Source organism: Prionailurus viverrinus, chromosome A2, assembly GCF_022837055.1.
Source record: "Prionailurus viverrinus isolate Anna chromosome A2, UM_Priviv_1.0, whole genome shotgun sequence".
Classification (NCBI taxonomy): Eukaryota; Metazoa; Chordata; class Mammalia; order Carnivora; family Felidae; genus Prionailurus; species Prionailurus viverrinus.
Genome location: NC_062562.1, coordinates 25,796,381 through 25,815,494, shown reverse-complemented (window position 1 = coordinate 25,815,494; position 19,114 = coordinate 25,796,381). Strand labels below are relative to the sequence as shown.

The 19,114-nt window shown below is 46.1% G+C and overlaps 1 long non-coding RNA gene across 1 annotated transcript in view; it reads right to left on the bottom strand.

The window, feature by feature from the left end:
• The window catches only part of LOC125158322 (uncharacterized), a 112,902-nt gene that overhangs the window by 31,665 nt on the left and 62,123 nt on the right, over nucleotides 1-19,114 (bottom strand). The gene's annotated exons all lie outside the window — the stretch shown is intronic.

The following is a 19,114-nucleotide window of genomic DNA, read 5'->3' as shown; positions in this document are numbered from 1 at the left end:
TGGAAAACGCTGTGTGTACGTGAGGACAGACAGACTTTCCAGCGAGGGGGAACGTGGCCATCAGACCCTTATGGGAGGTTGTTTCCAGAGTCGAGAATCACTGCTGCAGGAAACACAACCCACACAGTGTGACTTGTCTCCTGGATTTCTTCATTCTCACACAAAGCAGTTTGGCACCTCGGACCACAGGGCTTCCAACAACTTCATTTCAAGGAAATAATCATTTCCCATTTAGTTAATCATCACGTGGCAGGCACCATCCGAGTACTTTACACAGCACCATCTCACAACAACCCCATTGAGTTGGTGCTGCAGTTACCCTCATTTTACAGACAGGAAACAGCTCAGAGAGGTCAGGGGCCTTTCCAAGCCACACAGTAGGTCAGTGGTGAACCTAGGGATCGGACCCAGGAGGCCGCCTCAGAGCCCACCGTCTGAACCACACACTTGCCCGAACATCACCACCCAGGGCCATGGGTGGGCCACCCAGAGCCCGGGAATCAAGCCCGGAAGCGGCAGTTCCCCCGCTTTTCTCCGTCAGGTTGTCAAGGCTCTCTGGGATGAGCCCGTGTCAGGGTCCCGCCTATAAACACGCACTGCAGAAAATCAAGAGTGCCTGCGGGCTGAAGGAGCCATCCAGGGTGGGCAAGCATCACCGTCGTGGCTGGCCCTGCTAGAGCGCCGTAGCTCAGAACAGCACCATCTCTGGAGGGCAAGGCTGGCTGTCAAAATTCTGCTGATCCCAGGTTGGGAGGGGGAAGTAGAGTGGGTGAAGGGGAGCCTTTGGGCAGGAACCCCTCTTTCCTGCCACCTCCTCTCACACTGGGGCTCGTGTCTGCAGCAGCCCAGCCCGAGGGCAGCATCTGGCACAAAGCAGCCAACCCCAAGTGCTGGCGGGAGGCTGGGGTTTCCTTGAACTACACCAGCCACAGCCCTGCCCACCACTCTGGTGCAAAGGAAGGTGGCCTTTGGAAATTCAGTAAGTCCCCTGGGAATAACATCAGTGAGAAAGTGATTAACACTGTATTTATTGAGCACTTACTACGCCCCACACCTGTGCTAAGAGCTTCATGTCATCCAGCTCCAGCCTCTGCCAACGCTTTGATTATCCACACTTTCCAGGTGAGAAACTGAGGTGGGGAGAAGTTAGGTAGGTGACAAAGCTCAAAGGTGTGGGAGTAGGAATCTATACGAAGGCCGTCTGACCCCAGAGCCCCCAGCCAGAGCTGGGCTCCGGAGCTCCCTCTGACCCCGGAGTTCCCTCTACCCCTCAGCAGACACAGGGAACTTAAAGTTCCAAATCAGGGCGTCTGCCACCAGCAGGTGAGCACGCCAGGGGCAGAGACCAGGCTTTCCTCATCCCAACAGGCTGAGCCTCAGGGACCAGGGATCCTGCACAGGACAAATCTGGCATAAAGTCCCTGTTAGCCACCTGCCAGCTGTGTGGCCTTGGGAGAGTTAACTGAAATCTCTGAGCCTCGGTTTCCTCACCTGTGCGTGGGCACTGATGACACTCATTTATTCGGGTGGCTGTAAGCAGCAAATGGAATGATTCAGCAAGGTGCTGCCCGGATAAATGGAAGCAGTCATCATTGATGCTCTTGTTATTTCTATCCTGCAAGTGACTCAGCTGTCTCCTCAGATTCATTACCAACCAGAGTCTCTGAGAGGGAATGGCCTCAGGCTGCCTAGACCCCACTAGGAATAGTAATGATGTAACAGTCCTATCAGCAGCTGAGACTTATTGATTGTACACTATGTGCCAGGCACCCTTTACATATCAACTAGTCAACACACAGCCCCGGGAGAGGGCAGCAGGGAGGACAGTCAGAGGTCCAGACGCCATGGCCAGGCCAGCCCTTCTGTGCACAGGCCTGCCGGAGGGCAAGGTCACAGATGTCCGCACCAGCAGGTTGCAGGCCCGACCTTGGGCTCCACATCCACGTCTGAGACCTGCAAAATGACTTTCCCGCCTCACCAACCCCTCAGGTGCTTCTGAGGGAGGACCCAGGGTTGGGGTTGTTGCCAGAGGGCTGGACAAACAGAAAGAGGATGTAGGGGATGTTGGAGTAAAGCTGTCTCCAAGCCACCCAGGGCCAAGGACGGTGCTCAACAATGTCTGTTGACTGACTAATATTTGTTGACTGTAATATAAGTGAGGGTTCCATTTTCAGAGCACAGTGGCTCGGGTATCGTGCTCTACCAACCGTTTTTTAAATGCATGTATGGAAAGAAAGACTGGAAGGATATATACCAAAGGTTAATCCTGATTATCTTAATTAGGGAGAGACAATGGGGGATATAATGGTCATTTTTGTGTGGGGTTGTGTTGGTTTGGTTTTTTTTGGTTTTTGGGGTTTTTTTTTTTTTTTTTTGCACTTTCTACATTGTCTACAATGAGCAAGTATTAATTTTATGCTCAGAAGAAAATACACTTTTCTGTGCATTTAGGACTCATTCAATTTTACAGAAGAAGAAATAGAGGCCCAGAGGGGGTAAGCCATTTGCCTAAGGCCACACAGCAGAGGATAGCTGGGACAGACCTAGGCCTGCTATCCCATTCCCTGCACCCTCTGGGAACTCAAGCCTCAGGACTGGGGCATCCCCAGCCCCTGCATGGTGAGGCCTCATTTCTCCTTTTTTCATCACCGTACCCTGAAAACACCTCCACTCCAATCCTGCCAGCTCCCCCAACTCCTGAGAGAGCCCCCCGAAAGAACTAGGGATCTCTGCAGATCTCAGGAAGGTGGTCAAAGGAAAGAAATACATATAAGCCCCATTCCAGCTTCACAGAGTTGCTGCTTATTCATAAATAAAAGAATGCCCAGGCTATTTTGGGCACCTGTAATTTTCTACTTGAATAACCAGGGAAGTGGCTGCCTGCCCGCTTCTCTGCCCTGCTCATGGCGCCGGAACGGGGGAAACGTGATCTCCCCTGGCGTAATGGGATCTGGGGCCAGGTCTCACTGCTGATTTCCTTGCCTTTGCCCCGTTCCAGAAAGCCCAGGTGTCTCCCATGCCACTTCCGTGAGAGTCTGGGTAGTTAGAATCCAGGCCAGGTTTGCATGCTGTGGACTAGGTGGTTCCTTCCAGATGCAGGAGGCAAATCTCAGCTCTCCCACCTGCCAGCTGTGGGACTTTGGGCAAGTGGCTCAACCTCCCTGAGCCCCAATTTCTTCATCTGTAAATTGGGGATATTTTTATCACCTTGCAGGTTTGGTACAGGTGAGGTGCCTGGCTCTTAGGTTAATTGTTGTTATTTAAGGCATGAGGATGGAGCTGTTCTGGAAAGAGCCCTGCATAGGATTCTCAGGCTATTGTTTGCTCTTTTGGTTGCAGGAGTCTGGAGTCAAGAGGGAAAGAAAAATAATTCATCAGTTCTTATTACTGAAAGTCTAGGAGAAATGGCTTCAGGCAAGGCTGCATCCAGGGTCTTAAATGGACCTGGTCCCTCTCTTCCTCATGGTTCCGCTTTCCTCTGGTTGACCTCATTGCTGGACCAGTCCCCCTCCAGGGAAACTCCCAGCAGCTGCAGGCTTATATCATTCTTACAGCTAGAGGGGTATGAAGACTGGAGGGGGAAATAGGTACGGGGGGAGGGTGACTTGTGACAAGAAGTCATGGAAAATGAAATTGAAAGAGTAGGTTGAAATGTAGGACTGGAATGCAGACAGAAAATACTAGCCTTTACTCTGTGGTCCAAAGTTTTCTAATATGTTCCACAAGATTTTAATAGGGGTTAGATGAGCTAAAGGTTTCAGGATCAACAGACTGGGTGAAGCCCAATTAAACAGGTCTCTTTCCTACAGAGCCTCTTCATGTTCACACTTCCAGCCGTGAATCTCCAAGAGGAGAGCTGTGAGGTATAGCATTCCCTAAGGTGCAGTTCCCAATTCTACACTTTGGGAAGGGCCATGAGTCATAGGGAGCCACTGAAGTCAGTGGAGCAAGACAATAAGACAGCAAAAGTGTTCTAGGAAGAATACAATGGAAGCCCCATAGGAGACAACTATAATCCTCCCTGTGAAAGGGGACAACAGCCAGAACAGGGGCCGGTGGCAGAAACAGGAATAAAGGTACATGGTGAGAGATGGGATATAGGAAAATAGGTGAACTGGCTCAGAACACGCTGCTGTTTTGGTGATGGTAACTGTGAAATTTAGTTTTTATTTTATCTTTTCCACTGAAAGTACAAGGACAAAATATGGGCTCTGAAATCTAGCCAACTCTTTTTTTTTAAAGCTTATTTATTTATTTTGAGAGAAGCAGAGATACCATGGGTAGGGGAGGGGCAGAGAGAAAGAGGGAGACAGAGAGAATACAAAGCAGGCTCTGCACTGTCAGCACAGAGCCTGATGTGGGGCTCAAACTCACAAAACTGAGATCATGGCCTGAGCCGAAACCAAGAGTCGGCCGCTTAACAGACTGAGTCACCCAGGTGCCCCTAGCAAACTCTTTTCAGTAACTTGGCCTGTTTTGCTATTGGGATAAGTTACTGCACCCTTCTGAATCTAAATTTCCTTGCTTATTAAATGATGCTAATTAGCCCTTTTTCTCAGGCTCCTAGTAAACGTTCCAAGACAAATGTAGAGAGAGAGTGTCCAGCTATGAGGTAGACTTCCTTTTCCAGCTGTAATGAAGGACCCAGTACCAGACCAGCCCTCCCACCAAAAATAACACTTCAAAAGCAGAGGCAGTTGTCTTCAGAGAGCAGGCAGTGGACAATAGACACTGTGATTCTGAGGGAATGGGGTTCACAAGGTGAGCCCCTCATCACCTGGGTTCTCATCCTAGGACAATCTCCCAGGCATGGCACAGGGCAGTGGAGCTTAAACAGAATGCAACAGTCCCTCTGAGCTCAGGAGGCAGGGATTCGAGTTTGGGTAACTGAGACAATAAAAAAAGAAGGAATCATAGGACTGGAGAGGAAGGAGCTGCATAGCTGCAGGGCCCCAGAAGTCTATGTGGGGGTCCCCCACACCCCACAAGTCCTTGCCCAAAGGCTGGACTGTGCGTGCACAGCATGAAACCATCCAAGGTTTAGCAGAGACCAGCTGTTATGGGAGTGGAGAGCAAACAGATCCTGCCGGTCAAGCAGTGCTGGCAGACATTGGAGAGACCTTCACTGCAGGCTTTGAGCTGAGACACCAGAAAGGCTGTGCCCTCGCAGTGAGGACCATGCTCTAGTGTAAGGACCCCTCTAGACCGGCCCTAACAAAAGCTAAAGCCAAATCCTTCAATATCCTCAGAAGCCAGAGTTTAAAGGTGAGTCCTGCCAAGTTAGGGAGGCTTGGGAAACAGCTCGAGCTTTGCATGAATCTCCCTTAATCAAGTATAAAATGAAGGGCATGGGATTTCAAAAGGATCAGCTAGTGATTGTGTTGTCTGCTTAAACAAAACTTAACACTTCAAAAGGAAACAGAATCAAGAGTCTCTATAACACATCACACACACACAATATCCAGTATACCATCAAAATTTTCTAGACATGCAAAGAAACAGGAAAACATGATCTCTAGTCAAGGAAAAAACAGCCAGTAGAAATGAACCCCAAGGTGGTCCAGAGGTCAGATTTAGCAGATAAAGACCTTAAAGCACTTACTTACTCTAGGCTTTCGCACAGAGTAGATGCCCAGTTAATGCCAGCTGCTCATCTCCATTTGAGCAAAGTAATCATTTGTCCACAGAAGGCTTTGAAACCCAAGGATTAATAAAGAGAAATGCACCCTGTCCTCACATACGGAGTTCCTGCTGTCTTCACCATACAGGGTTCAGACACCGGTGGGGGGGGGGGGGGCTGCCTCGTGCCATAATCAGACACAAATCATGACCCTGCCACTAGCTCACAAGGTGAGCTCCTCAACTCCCTGTGCCTCAGTTTCTCCATTTGCATAATGGGGAGGGTAGGCAGGTCATCTCAAAGGGCTCTTTCTCTCCATGATTCTGAGTTTGTCTGGCCAAGGAGCTGTTTTCAGCCACGATACACTCTGGGCTGGGGCCTGGAAAAACCAGTTGGAGAGGGAATCGGATCCACAGCTAATACCATAGAGGAAACACAGGCTGAGATGTCTCTCTCCCAGATATAATAGTGTGAGGCTATGGGCAAAGCCTGAGCTCATTTTCCAAAGGAAACTTTCTTGAGAAATGTCTCCTAGCAACCAGCTCCACCAACATACAACCTTCAAGGACCTCTGCAGAAACACAAAGGCTTTTTGTGGCTCCCTTCTTCAAAAGCCCAGGTTGGAACTGCTTATCGGCAGAGACGCTAATGTGAGGCACGGAGAGCCAGTGGAGGGGGCCCATGCTGGGGCAGTGAAATTACCAGCAGTCTGGCTTCAGGGCTCAGAGCAAAAGCTTTGGACCGGAGTTCAAAATCAGGCTCCATCTCTTACCAACTGAATAACCTTGGGCAAGTCATTCAACCTCTCTGAGTCTGTTTCCCCATCTGTAAAATGGGGATAATAATATGTAGGTCAGTGCTCTACCCAGGTGCCCTGTAGTAGTCCAGCACACCCAGCCGCCAGGTACTGTGAGCGTTGGCAGCTAACAGCTGCACTCTTAGAACGATTGGCTGATGGAAGGTGCCTCTCCCAGAGGTATTTGGGAGCTTGAGCCCATCTGCCTGGTTATCCCTTCCCATTGTCCTACAACCAATGACCAACTAATGTAGAGGGATAAAAGGCCAGTCCTCTTGCCTCAAAGCAGGACAACGTAGTACCACGTATAGTCCAGACCTCCTCGTGGGGTCAGACTGAGACTAGACTTCAGCTGAACCCCCATCTTTGCCGAACTTACCCTGCCCCATCCTCTTCCCTCCCTTACTCCTTCACAGAGACCTCCTAGGAGAGCCCTCCCTCAATAAATCACTTGCACAAAGTCCCCATTTCAGGCTCTCCTAGGAAATCCAAAGACATGAGAGTATCTACATCTCTAATGAAAGAATACATGTGAAGTACCAGCCAATGTCTGGCATGCAGTGTGTGCCCAATAAACGGACATCATGATCCTCCTCTTCCTCATTATTATTATTGTAATTAATAATTACAATATTATTATTGGGATCAGAGAGGGATTCTAAAGTGGAGAAGAGTTGTGGACTGTCTTGGTATGAGAGGATAGTCGCACTTAGACTGGCTAACACAGTTGAGACAAATTTATCATCTTACTTTGCTGATTAATTAATATTAATAAATTAATATTAACATATAATTTTTCCTAGTATAAAAACAATACAAGCTTATTGCCAAAAAATGAATAAACCCCTCAGGAAATGCAGAGAATGACAAAAATGAGTGAATGAATGAATGAATGAATGAATAAAATTTCCCACCCCTTTAGTATGATCACTGGGGACATTTTCATTCATATCCTTCTAAACATTTCCTACATAAATTCACATAATGTACATATGTAGACACATTTACACACATATCTATACATGTAAACATATATATAATTGATATGTGTAACATATGTGTATATCTAATATGCTATCTCCATAGCATAATACTGCATATGTAATAATATACATATAACCAATTTTGTTACCAGGAAAAATGGAATTACAAATACTATTTTGTAACCTGTTTTTTTTCCACTTGATTTTCATATAGAGGTAGTGGATATCTTCCATGTTAGTAAACACAAGTCTACAGCATCAGTTCTGGCCAAAGATTGTTTTACTTTTTATGGAGATAACACTGTTTAATCAATCCCCTATCTCTAGACAGTCACCCTATTGCCAATCTTTTTACTATTATGAATAAATAATGCTGGTTAAAGTAAATCCTTGAGCACATATCCTTGTGCATATGTTCAGTTACTTCCTGAAAACACATTCCTAGAAATGGAAAAGTATAGATATTGGGATGTGCACATTTCCCTGCAGGAAGACTGTACTACCAACACTCCCTCCAGGAGTGCAGCAGTGTCCGTTTCCCCACACTAGGTATCCCAACAGTCTCCAATACTAGGTATCATTTTTTTTTTAATTTTTGCCAATCTGATAGGTGAAAAATACTGCATTGTTGCCCCAAGTGTGCATTTCTTTGGTTTCTGGGGAGGCCAAGTATCTTTTCTTACACTTGTGGGCTGTTTGGATTTCACCTGCTGAGAATCACCATTGTTCAATCTTTGGCAAGGCCCTTCAGGTGTCTCCTCTCCTCCCCCTGCCCCACCAGATCCACAGGCTCAGTGGCTCCCCTAGAGTGTCAGTTCAGAAGCAGCAAAGCCCTGCTTCCTATAGGATTGGTCTCACAGGAAGGCAAAGTTTTTGCCCTCAGGCTCCAGCAGCCAGCCAGAGGATGGGGGTGGGATTAGTGGGGATCCAGTTCCCTGACTTCCGGGTGCCCCCTGGCCAAGTCCCCTCTCCTGCCCTGTCCATGACCCTACACCACAGGGACCACACAAACTAGATCTACTTAAAGAAAACATTTCTCCAAAATTCAAAACCCACCCAGCAAATACATTCCAGGGGTGATTATTAGCAGGGCTTAAGGAATCTTTTCAGAAGAAACTACTAGAACATTCCTTTTAAATACCAGTGCTCCTGAGAGGTTTAAAAAGAGATTTTACATATGCCAAGATCTATCATAGTTGAAAATATCCCAACCATTGACCCAGGGATACCACTGGTAAGAATTTTCCCTCTGGTGGGTGCACTTACCCATATACAGAAAGACATGTGTAAAGTACTTATTGAAATATTGCTCACAATAGCAAAACAAATGCTAACAGCCTAAATGTCCATCAGTAAGGACCTGCAAAATAAGTTACGAACAACATTTACCGGGAAACATTGTTCAGACAGTGAAATAATGCTGTGAATCTGAATTACACGTGTGGAAAAACGCCCTTGAGATATCATAAAGTGATAAAAAAACAAGTAATGGAATAGTGCATTTCATGTGATCCCTTTTGTACTTTTCAAAAGGATAGATCAGAATTATTCTAGATGTTTATGAAAGTGGAAATAATTCCTGAATGGGCACATAAGAAACTACTTACAGTGGTTTCATCTGGGAGAGGGATTTGGGGTTAAAGTATTTGGGGATTTTTAGGTCCCACTTTATACCCATCTGCATTATTTAAATTATTAGCATGAATATGCTTTACCATTATTTTTTTATTTTTTTATCATTTATCTATTATTGAGAGACAGAGAGACAGAACATGAGCAGGCAGAGAGAGGGGGAGACACAGAATCTGAAACAGGCTCCAGGTTCTGAGCTGTCAGCACAGCCCAACGCGGGGCTGGAACTCAAAAACCATGAGATTATGACCTGAGCCAAAGTCAGACGCTTAACTGACTGAACCACCCAGGCGCCCCATGCTTTACCATTATATAATGAAAAACCTTACAAGTGAGCCTGTGATCAATAATTATGATAATAGCATGACTGTTAAATAGCTTATTGAATGTCACATATGTGCCAGGCACTATGTATTCTTTCATTTAATCTTAAAACTAGCCCTATTCTGATATCCATCTAATACATGAGGAAACGGAGTCTTAGGTTGAGAGGTTTGTTATGGCCACTTCTGGGTTTTTTCCTATAATTTATTTATTTTTTTATAACTTACATCCAAGTTAGTTAGCACATGGTGCAACAATGATTTCAGGAGTAGATTCTTTAAGCCCCTTACCGATTTAGCCCATCCCCCTTCCCACAACCTCTCTAGCAATCCTCTGTTTGTTCTCTATATTTAAGAGTCCCTTATGTTTTGTCCCCCTTCCTGTTTTTATATTATTTTTGCTTCCCTTATGTTCATCTGTTTTGTATCTTAATGTCCTCATATGAGTGAAGTCATATGATATTTGTCTTTCTCTGACTAATTTCACTTAGCATAATACCCTCCAGTTCCATCCATGTAGTTGCAAATGGCAAGATTTCATTGTTTTCCATTGTGTTACAGCCACTTCTGAGTACAAAGCTTTGGCTCTTGCTGCAGAGCATGATTCTGGTGCCTGAAAAGAGAAGTAGCTGTGTGTGGGCTTTGTGAGGACCACTAGGAGGGGGTCCCTCCCGGTGGGCTGGCTGGCTTCCCACAAGGGCAGCTGCTTGGTTATCTGCACTTACACCCTACAGTTTTTCTCCTTCTCCTGACCTGACTCTAAAGTTGCACTGTCCAACACAGGCTACTTAAATTAATGACATTTAAATAAGACTAAAATTTCGGTTCCACAGAAGCATGAACCACATTTCAAGTGCTAAATAGCCAGTTGTGGCTCATGGATACCATATCATCAGCACAGATATCAAACATTTCCATCATTTCAGAACATTCTATTGGATAGAACTGCCTTATCACAGCATTAGAGCCAGGCAGACCTGGGCTCACCCTGCTCCTCCACTTACTAACAGGATGAACTGAGCAAGTTATTTAACCTTTCTGAGCCTCTGTGTTCTCATCTGTAAAATGGGATGACAATATAGATACCTCACTGGGCTGTTGCAGGGATTACTTGTGATCATGCCTGTTGTATGGTTAGCCCAATGCCTGTCACCTAGGCAGTTTAAAGGGTAACAAGGAGGATAGGACTCTGCAGTCAGACAATTTCATGACCTTGGGCATGTCACCTCACTGCTCTGAGCCCCAGCCTCCTGGGGTATATGGCATCTATCCTGAAAGTCTGCTGTGAGCATTAAAACATATGGTTGGTGCTCAGGGAGGGTCAAGTATCTTTTCCCCTTTCTTAAAGGGGTTTTCTTCTGTCAGAAAAACCATTCTCTAAGACCCAGAACTAAAATATTCCAGAAGGGATCCAGAAGGCCCATGGACCAACAAAAGAAGGTACAACCTCCAAAAAAATGATTGTGGGATGCTGTTTGTCACCTATCGGACTGGGGGAGGGAGGAAACAGTTTGAGCATTTTATTGAAGAATAACATACATACAGAAAAGTGAATCCATCATAGGTGTACCACTCAATGAATTTTGAGAAATTTAAAATATCTGTGTAGCTGCTACTGAGATCGAGAAACAGAACATCAATAGCATCCCAAAAGCCCCCTCGTGCCCCTTCTCAACCACTATCGCCTCCCACAACAGTAACCACTAATATCATAGACTCATTTTCAGTAGACAAACTTAAAGATTCATAACACCCAGACTTAGTGAGGGTGTAGACAACCCAGTAATCTGAGACACTGACGGTGGGCGTGTGAAATGGTACAGCCATTCTGGAGGGTGATTTGGTAGCACCTGCTAAAATTTAGCATTGGCCTGGCATTTACACTTCAGTGTCTGCCCTAGAGAAACGCCCACATCCCTGCATGGAGCGGTAAACACATGGATGTTTGGAGCAGAATTGTTTGTAATGGTGATAAATTAGAAACAACTTACATGTCCAACTAAAGGGATTTGTTGGGGAAAAACAACCAAACAAACAAACAACTGTAGGCATCACCCTGTATTATACACTGCAGTGGATCAAAATAGTCAAGAGGATCTATGTGTATTGACATAGAAATATCTAGAAGACATATGATAGAGTTTAAAAAGCAATCTGCAGGAAAATGACCAAAACAGACACACACAGCATCAAAAAAAAAAAAAACAAACAAAAAAAACCAGTAATAACTCTGGGGAAGGGGTGAGATGGGGCTTGAGGAGGGGCAGTAAGGAGAAATGCTACTTTTAAACTTGTGTGCAATTAGGTTATTCCAAATGTTTAAATACATTAAGAGCTTTCAAGGATAATTAAGCAGCCCAGCCACCAAGTTCAGGCCAGGAGAGGAAGGCTTTTCTGGCGGCTGGGTAGGGGGTGCTCCTGGCCCAATGCCTTAGCTTGGGTTCCGGGAGAGGCAGAGTTCCAGGCCTCCGAGGCCTGAGGGGTTGAAATGAATGGAGCAGTGAGAAGACCCTGGAGACCGGAACCACGGAGGCTTCCTTTGATAGAAGACAGTGCCCTGGTTACCGCACTCAGCTGAGAACCCAACACCAGTGTGATGTAAGTGGACCCCTGGAAAGGAGCGAGTCCCAGGGTTTGGCCCTCTCCAAGCAGTGCCCAGCACTTTAAAGGAAGGATTGCCAGGTTTGATTCTCTTGGTCCCTGGGGATGAAGGACAAGGAGGAGGCCAGTGTTGCCTCACACAGCACAGTGACTTTGTGAGAGTGAGGCACTAAGGCAGAGGCTCAGAGAGGGTCCTGTGACAACCAGTGGCCATGAGCTCAGGAATGGGGAATGGGAGTTGGGGGTAGAAGCCAAAGGTCCATGTTAAGAACATTCCACCTTTGGGGCACCTGGCTGGCTCAGTCGGTTAAGCTTCCAACTTCAGCTTAGGTCATGATCTCGCGGTTTGTGAGTTCGAGCCCTGCATCAGGCTCTGTGCTGACAGCTCAGAGCCTGGAACCTGCTTCAGATTCTGTCTCCCTCTCTCTCTGTCCCTTCCCTGCTCATTCATTCTCTCTCTCTCTCTCTCTCTCTCTCTCTCTCTCTCTCAAAAATAAACATTAAAAAAATTCCACCTTTAAGAGTTAGCATGGCAGGGGTGCCTGGGTGGCTCAGTCAGTTAAGCATCCGACTCTTGATTTTGGCTCAGGTCATGATCTCAGGGTTCGTGAGTTTGAGCCCACACCAGGCTCTGCACTGACAGTGTGGAGCCTGCTTGGGATTCTCTCTTTCTCCCTCTCTCTCTCTGCCCCTCCCCTGCTTGCACTCTCTCTCTCTCACAATAAATAACTAAACATTAAAAAACATATTTTTTAAAAAGCGTGGCAGGGAGGCAGGCCCAGCTGACTCCATGCAGAAGGGTTCCTTAACCTCTCTGAGCCTCAGTTTCCTCTTCTGTACAATGAGGTGCAGGCTCTTGCCATCACACACACGCAAGCACACACACATTCAGTTTGTGAATGTGGCAAAGACCACACACTCACACTGCCTCCAGGCTAACCGCAGAACTGCCACTTGCCAGCTTTGTATCCTAGCTGCTGAAGGCCCCAGCTTCCTTCCTCATCCATAAAACAAGAGCCCCACTCTTACCGAATCTCAGAGGACTATTATGAGGCTTAAGTGAAGCCATATTGGTAAAGTCTTATCACAGCATTCAGCTCTAGGACATGCTCAATAAATATTTGCAACAATTATTAAACTGTTTTTTTTAAATAAGCACCTATCTATGTGCCAGGATATGCTAGACACTGAAGACATATTCCTGAATAAGTCACATTCCTGTTTCTCAGGGTGTTTAGAGTTTAATGGTGTGGAGTGGGGGGATAAAAAAGGATGCCTACACACACACACACACACACACACACCCCTGATACACTCCAGGTTACAAGGACAAATACTCTGAGGTCCTACCCTCATCTCTTCCAAAGTCAAAATTCAGGTCCATTATGTTCATCTAAGATGCAATTTTGTTGATACCTCCTTCCGCTCCCCCATCGATCCCAAAGATTGTGCACAGAAGTGATCTCAAAGTGTTTAAAAAAAAATCTATGTCGTGAAGATGTCAAAAGCACAACAGAGAAACTGATACAATCACGGTTGACAGCATCTACAAGAGGTAAACATTCACCCATCTTATGACCTGCCATTCCACTGCTGGGTATTTCCCCAACAGAAACAAGCACTGTGTTTACCCCAAAAGTCATAGAAAGTTGTTCAGAGCAGCTTTATTAGTCATAACCTAAACTGAAAACCACCCAAATGTCCATCCACAGATGAGATGTTGATACAGGCAACAACATTAGTGAATCTCAAGCATGCTGGTAAGTGAAAGAAGCCAGGTCCCAAAGACTAAATTTTATGATTCCATTCATATGAAGTTCTAGAATAAGAGAAATCTACGGTGATATTGGTCAGAATTAGTGCTTACTCTGGGAAAAGGTGGGCATTGACTGAGAAGGGGAACAAGGGAGTCTTCTACAGTGCAGGGAATGTTTCATATCTCAATCTTGGAGTGGCTCTGAGGGTGAACAAATATGTAACACTTTGTTGAGCCACACAATTGAAATTAGTGCATTTTATGTATGTGTGCTATACTTCAATTTATTTAAAAATGTTTGTTTATTTATTTTCAGACAGAAATCAGGAATGGGGCAGAGAGAGGGGAAGGGAGAGAGAATCCCAAGCAGTCTCTGTGCTGGCAAAGCCCAGTGCAGGGCTGGAACCCACAAACTGCAAGATCACAACCTGAGCCAATACCAAGAGTCAGACGCTTAACCAACGGGGCCATCCAGGAGTCCCTACACTTCAATTTTTAACAAACAAAGCAAGGTCACTTAAGTGTTACCTGGTGCGTGTATCCTATGGGGAACACTAAGCAGGATGTGTGATGGGTCCATAGTCTCCTTGGCACTTCTCAAATAGAGGAATCAGCCTTCAGGGAAAGTAGCAGAGCAAAGTGGAGAAGAGGAAACTTTGGAGGATAGGCTCATTGAACGTCCCCAGGGACCAACCCCAAAAAACTCTCTCAACAATTGAGACATGAAAAAGAAGCAGGTGGGGATAACGGAGAAGTCAGGAGAAATACAAATGCAAACACACTGAGTTTGCCCAGCCACAGTTGGGTATGTTGTTCCATACACAATAGTATTTCCTCTGGCAATCATGTATGTTGATGTTCACTAACCAAAATTATAACTAAGCCAGCATCTTCCAGTCCCTAAATTGTGTGAGCAAATGAGAACTGGCTGTATTTATGAGCACAGTCCTTGGGAAACACTCTTAGTTACCAGTAATGCATCAGCAAAAGATCCAAGCAGCTTTTTGATTCATCTTTGCCTTTGCAAGGGGTTGCATGCAAGTGGAGTGTTTTCTTGCTCACTGAACTCTAGTCATTGAAGGGAGAGAGGAATCTGCCTGGATCACATCGCGTGTTACTGGACACGTGATGGCCTGATTTTCCAACAAGTCTTTCGTGCAAGGGAGGTTGGAGAGTGTGCAAGGGACAACTCTGAACTCCAGGTCTTAGAGCTTCTCCTGATAAAATCCTGGCTGTGTAAGTCTAAGGTTGCCCTTGGGCCCCAGCCCCACTTCCCAGGTCTGTAGGAAGATGTGGGAAGAAGCTCAGATCCCCTTCAAGCCCTCTGGAGCTTTCTTCCACGGATGAAGTTACTTGTTTTCTTAATCCCTTTGTTAAAAACCACGAAAGAAGCTTGGCCAAATCCCAGACACCCTCCCTTTTTTATGCCCTCCTGGGTGGCAGAGTTCAAAATGGGAGCACCCTGGGGAAATATCAGGACCCCAGCCCCTTCTGTGCACCCTGAATAATCCTTGAGCAGACAGCAGAGGACTTCCCTGGGTTCTGGTCCTGGATTACTCTCTGGAATTGCCCACTTTCTCCTTACAGACCAGAGCTCCCTGTGTGGATGCACTCACTCATTCATTCATTCATTCATTCACTTCATTCATTCTTTCAACAAATCATTATCCCACATCCAAGCCAAGCCCAGCTCTGGAGTAGGCCCTGGGGAGACAGCTGTGAACCTGGTCTTCCCCCTTAAGTCTTGTATAGTCTGGTGGAGGAAGTGGGGCTCGAACAATCATAACTCAGTGGTGAGGAGTCATATAAGTGAAGTCTGGGGTACTGGAGCACATGATCTAAGGGGGCCTCCTTGGGGAAATGGCATTTCAGCTGAGATTTAACGGATAAGCAGGAGGAACTGGGCAGAGCTGGGGAATATGCACAGGTGGAGGCAATGGCTTGTGCAGAAGCAGGAGGTGAGAAACATCAGGGCTTTCAGGAACCCAAGCAGAATTCTCAGAGGCTGGAGTGTGATGTGTGGAGGAAGGTGGCCCCCGTTCTCCGCTGACTTTCCCTCATGTGACCACTCCTGCGTCCCTCCACTCCAGCCACCCTGGCAGCCTGCTCTTCCCTGAACCTTCTGGCACACACTGCAGCCGCAGGACCCTAGCTCCAGCTGTTCCCTCCGTCTGCAACTCTCTTGCCCAAAATATCTGTCTGGCTAACTCCCCCACTTCCTTCAAGTTTGTGTTCACACCTCCCCTTCTCAATGAGACCCTCTGGGCAGCCACCTATTACCCCTACTCCCCCACTTACCACTAACCTTCTCCCTGCCTATTCTCATTTCTCTTTTCCACAGTATCCATCACCTTGGAACATACTATCTACTTTACTTATTCATTATGCTTATTGTCTAGCTCCCCCACTAGAATGCCAGTTTCACAAGGTCAGGACCTTTGTGTGTCAGGACCTGAACCACCACAAGCCCTTGAACCTTTGAAGGAACAGATTGTTGGGATTTGAAAGGGTGGCAGGGAGGGTCTGGGTTGAGAAGGCCTTATAGGCTAGAAGAAGGTGTGTCCCGAAATGCAAAGGGAAGGCAACAACGGGTTTTCAGTAAGGCAGGAGTGGAGTCTGAGTTACATTTAAAAACTTGCCCTGGAATCTGTGTGGTGAACAGCTTAAAAGAAGAGAAGCTACTGCAGGCATTCGGGCACAGGACAGTGGTGCCTGGGGTAGGATTGGGGCATTGGAACTGGATGGATTGAAGAGATGTCAGCAGGTGGATTCATCATGCCTTGGTGATCTGAGGACTGTGTACTTGTGGGAAGACAGGGCAAAGTGGACCCCCCAGGATCCTGCCTGAGCCACAGAGCCAGAGTGGAGTCACTTGACAAGAGGGGGGACAGGGGAGGAACATGTTGGAAGTTGGAGTGATCAACAGTTCTGTTTGGGCCATGGTGAGTAGGGCCTATTAGACTTTCAAGTGGATACGTCAAGCAGCGTGTTAGCCAAAGTTTAAGCTCAGAGTGAAAGTCTGGTTTGGAAATATGCATGTGGGGATCTTCAGCTTAGAGTTGTTCTTAAAGTCATGAGAGTTTAAGGGCACCTGGGTGGCTCAGTCGGTTGAGCATCTGACTTTGACTCAGGTCATGATCTTGCAGTTTGTGAGTTCCAGCCCCATGTCAGGCTCTGTGCTGACAGCTCAGAGCCTGTAGCCTGCTTCGAATTTTGTCTCCCTCTCTCTCTGCCCCTCTCCCACTCATGCTTTCTCTCTCTCTCAAAAATAAATAAACATTAAAAAAAAAGTCATGAGAGTTTAGAGAGAGAAGAGAAGATGTCTAAGGACCAAACCCTGAAGTCTTAATTGGCCCTTGAAGGAAGAGGTGTTTGCCAGGAAGGTAGGGAGAAGGTAGTTCAGGTAGAGGCAACAGCATGGATAAGACTTCAACATAAAAGAATATGGATTTCAGTACTCTTCAGAACTGTCAAGGTCATCAAAAACAAAGAAAGTCTGAAAAGCTATTAGAGCCAAGAGGAGCCTAAGGAGACATGACAACTCAATATAACGTGGTGTCTTGGATAGGATCCTGGAACAGAAAAACGACATTAGGTAAAAACTAAGGAAATCTGAATAATGTATGGACTTCAGTTGATAATAATATATTGATATTAGCTCAATAATTGTAACACACCTGCCACCCTACATACATGTACATCGACATACATATAAGATGTTAACAGAATGATTGGATGCATGATGTAAGGAACTCTCTATACTATCTTCTCAGTTTTTTCCTAAATCTATAGCTGTTCTTCAAAAAATTAACTTTTTTAAAAGAGCATGTCTTATAAATGTCCCTCAACATGTGTGCATGTGCGTGTGTGGACACACACACATTCGCACATGCACACACACACTCCAAGGACTATAGTAATTTGTTTCTCTGGAGAGGACTTCAACCTTGATCAGTCCCTCCTGTGGGAACTCAGCAACCCTATGAATATCACTTCATTCCTCCCCTGCCAGGGAAGAGAGGGTCCTCACCTCTACCTACTTTCTTTCTGTTCACAGAAAGAATACTCTCCTCAGGCCATATTTCATCATGAAAATGAGAAGCAGAGACTAAATGGCCAAGGTAAGTCAGACCCACCTAGAATTCCTCAGGGATGCAACCAAAATTAATCCTTCTTTCTGCTCTTTAAAAGCACATTACTTCATCACAATTTTCCTGAATCCTCACCTTATTCAACAGCTGTCTTTGCTTCCCCTCCACAGCAAAGTTTTGTCATCCCCTGGGTTCCAATTCCAGCTCCATTACTAACTAGTTATGTGATTGTGGGCAAGTCACTTGAGACTTATTTTTCTTATCTCTAAAAGGAGCATAACCATACTTGATCAAAGAGTGGATTAAAGGAGATGAATAATAACTCATATATAATTTCATCCTCTAAAGAATGGATATGGAATAGTCAATAGTAAATATCTGTCATCGTGCCTGGCACTCATGGTGGTTGGTTGTGGATGAGGCATATGACCAATCTGACCAATCAGTGACGTCCCCAAAGATCAAAGTGCGTCACTTGGATCCTTGGGACCCCGGGTGGTGACAAAGGAGCAGAGAAGTACAGAAATCTCCAAGTCCCAACAGAAGCTGGGCTTGGGAAGTGGCAAAGGACCGGCCAGAGAGCACTTGGCTGGCAGCTGGTCTAGGGGGCACCAAGGCTAGAGAGGACACAGGGGCACAGGGAGACGGTACCATGTGATAGAGGCTCCGACAGCCAGCTCAAGATTCCCTGGCCCACACAGGCACAGCTTTGAACAGAGGCCATCTGGTACTCTGGACAGCTCCAGGGGTCTGTAGATTTCAGGGGCACTGGTTTTGTGGATGGAGAACTGGATTGAGTCTTGGTTCCTCCAACTAGCTGTGTGACCACGAGCAAGCCACCTCACCTTCCAGAGCCCCAATGTCTTCATCTCCAAACTGGAGATAATACCTACCCTTCAGTACTTTTGTGAAGAGTAAATGAGATAACAGAGGGGTAGTAGAGCAGGGTGGCCCATGTCTGGGGTCAAAATACCTGAGTTTGTGTTCCAGCTCCACACTGTGTGATCCCAGATAAATTGCTTAACCTCTCTGAGCCTCAGTATCCTCATCTGTAAAATTGGAAGGCTAATAGACCCTAATTCACAGGGTTGTGAAGATAGAATGAAAGAGGACATGAAGCACACAATAAACAGTAGTTTTTATTTTAGAAGGAACTTAGCACAGCACCAGACAGAGTAGATAATTAAAATTGTCAGTTTCTTATATCTTCCAAATCTCCACTTTTGGACTCCTTTGGTTGGTCCTCCCATCTCTGGATGTTAAAGGGATTGTACAAATTGGGGGAAATCAATCTTGTGGAGCCCTACCACAA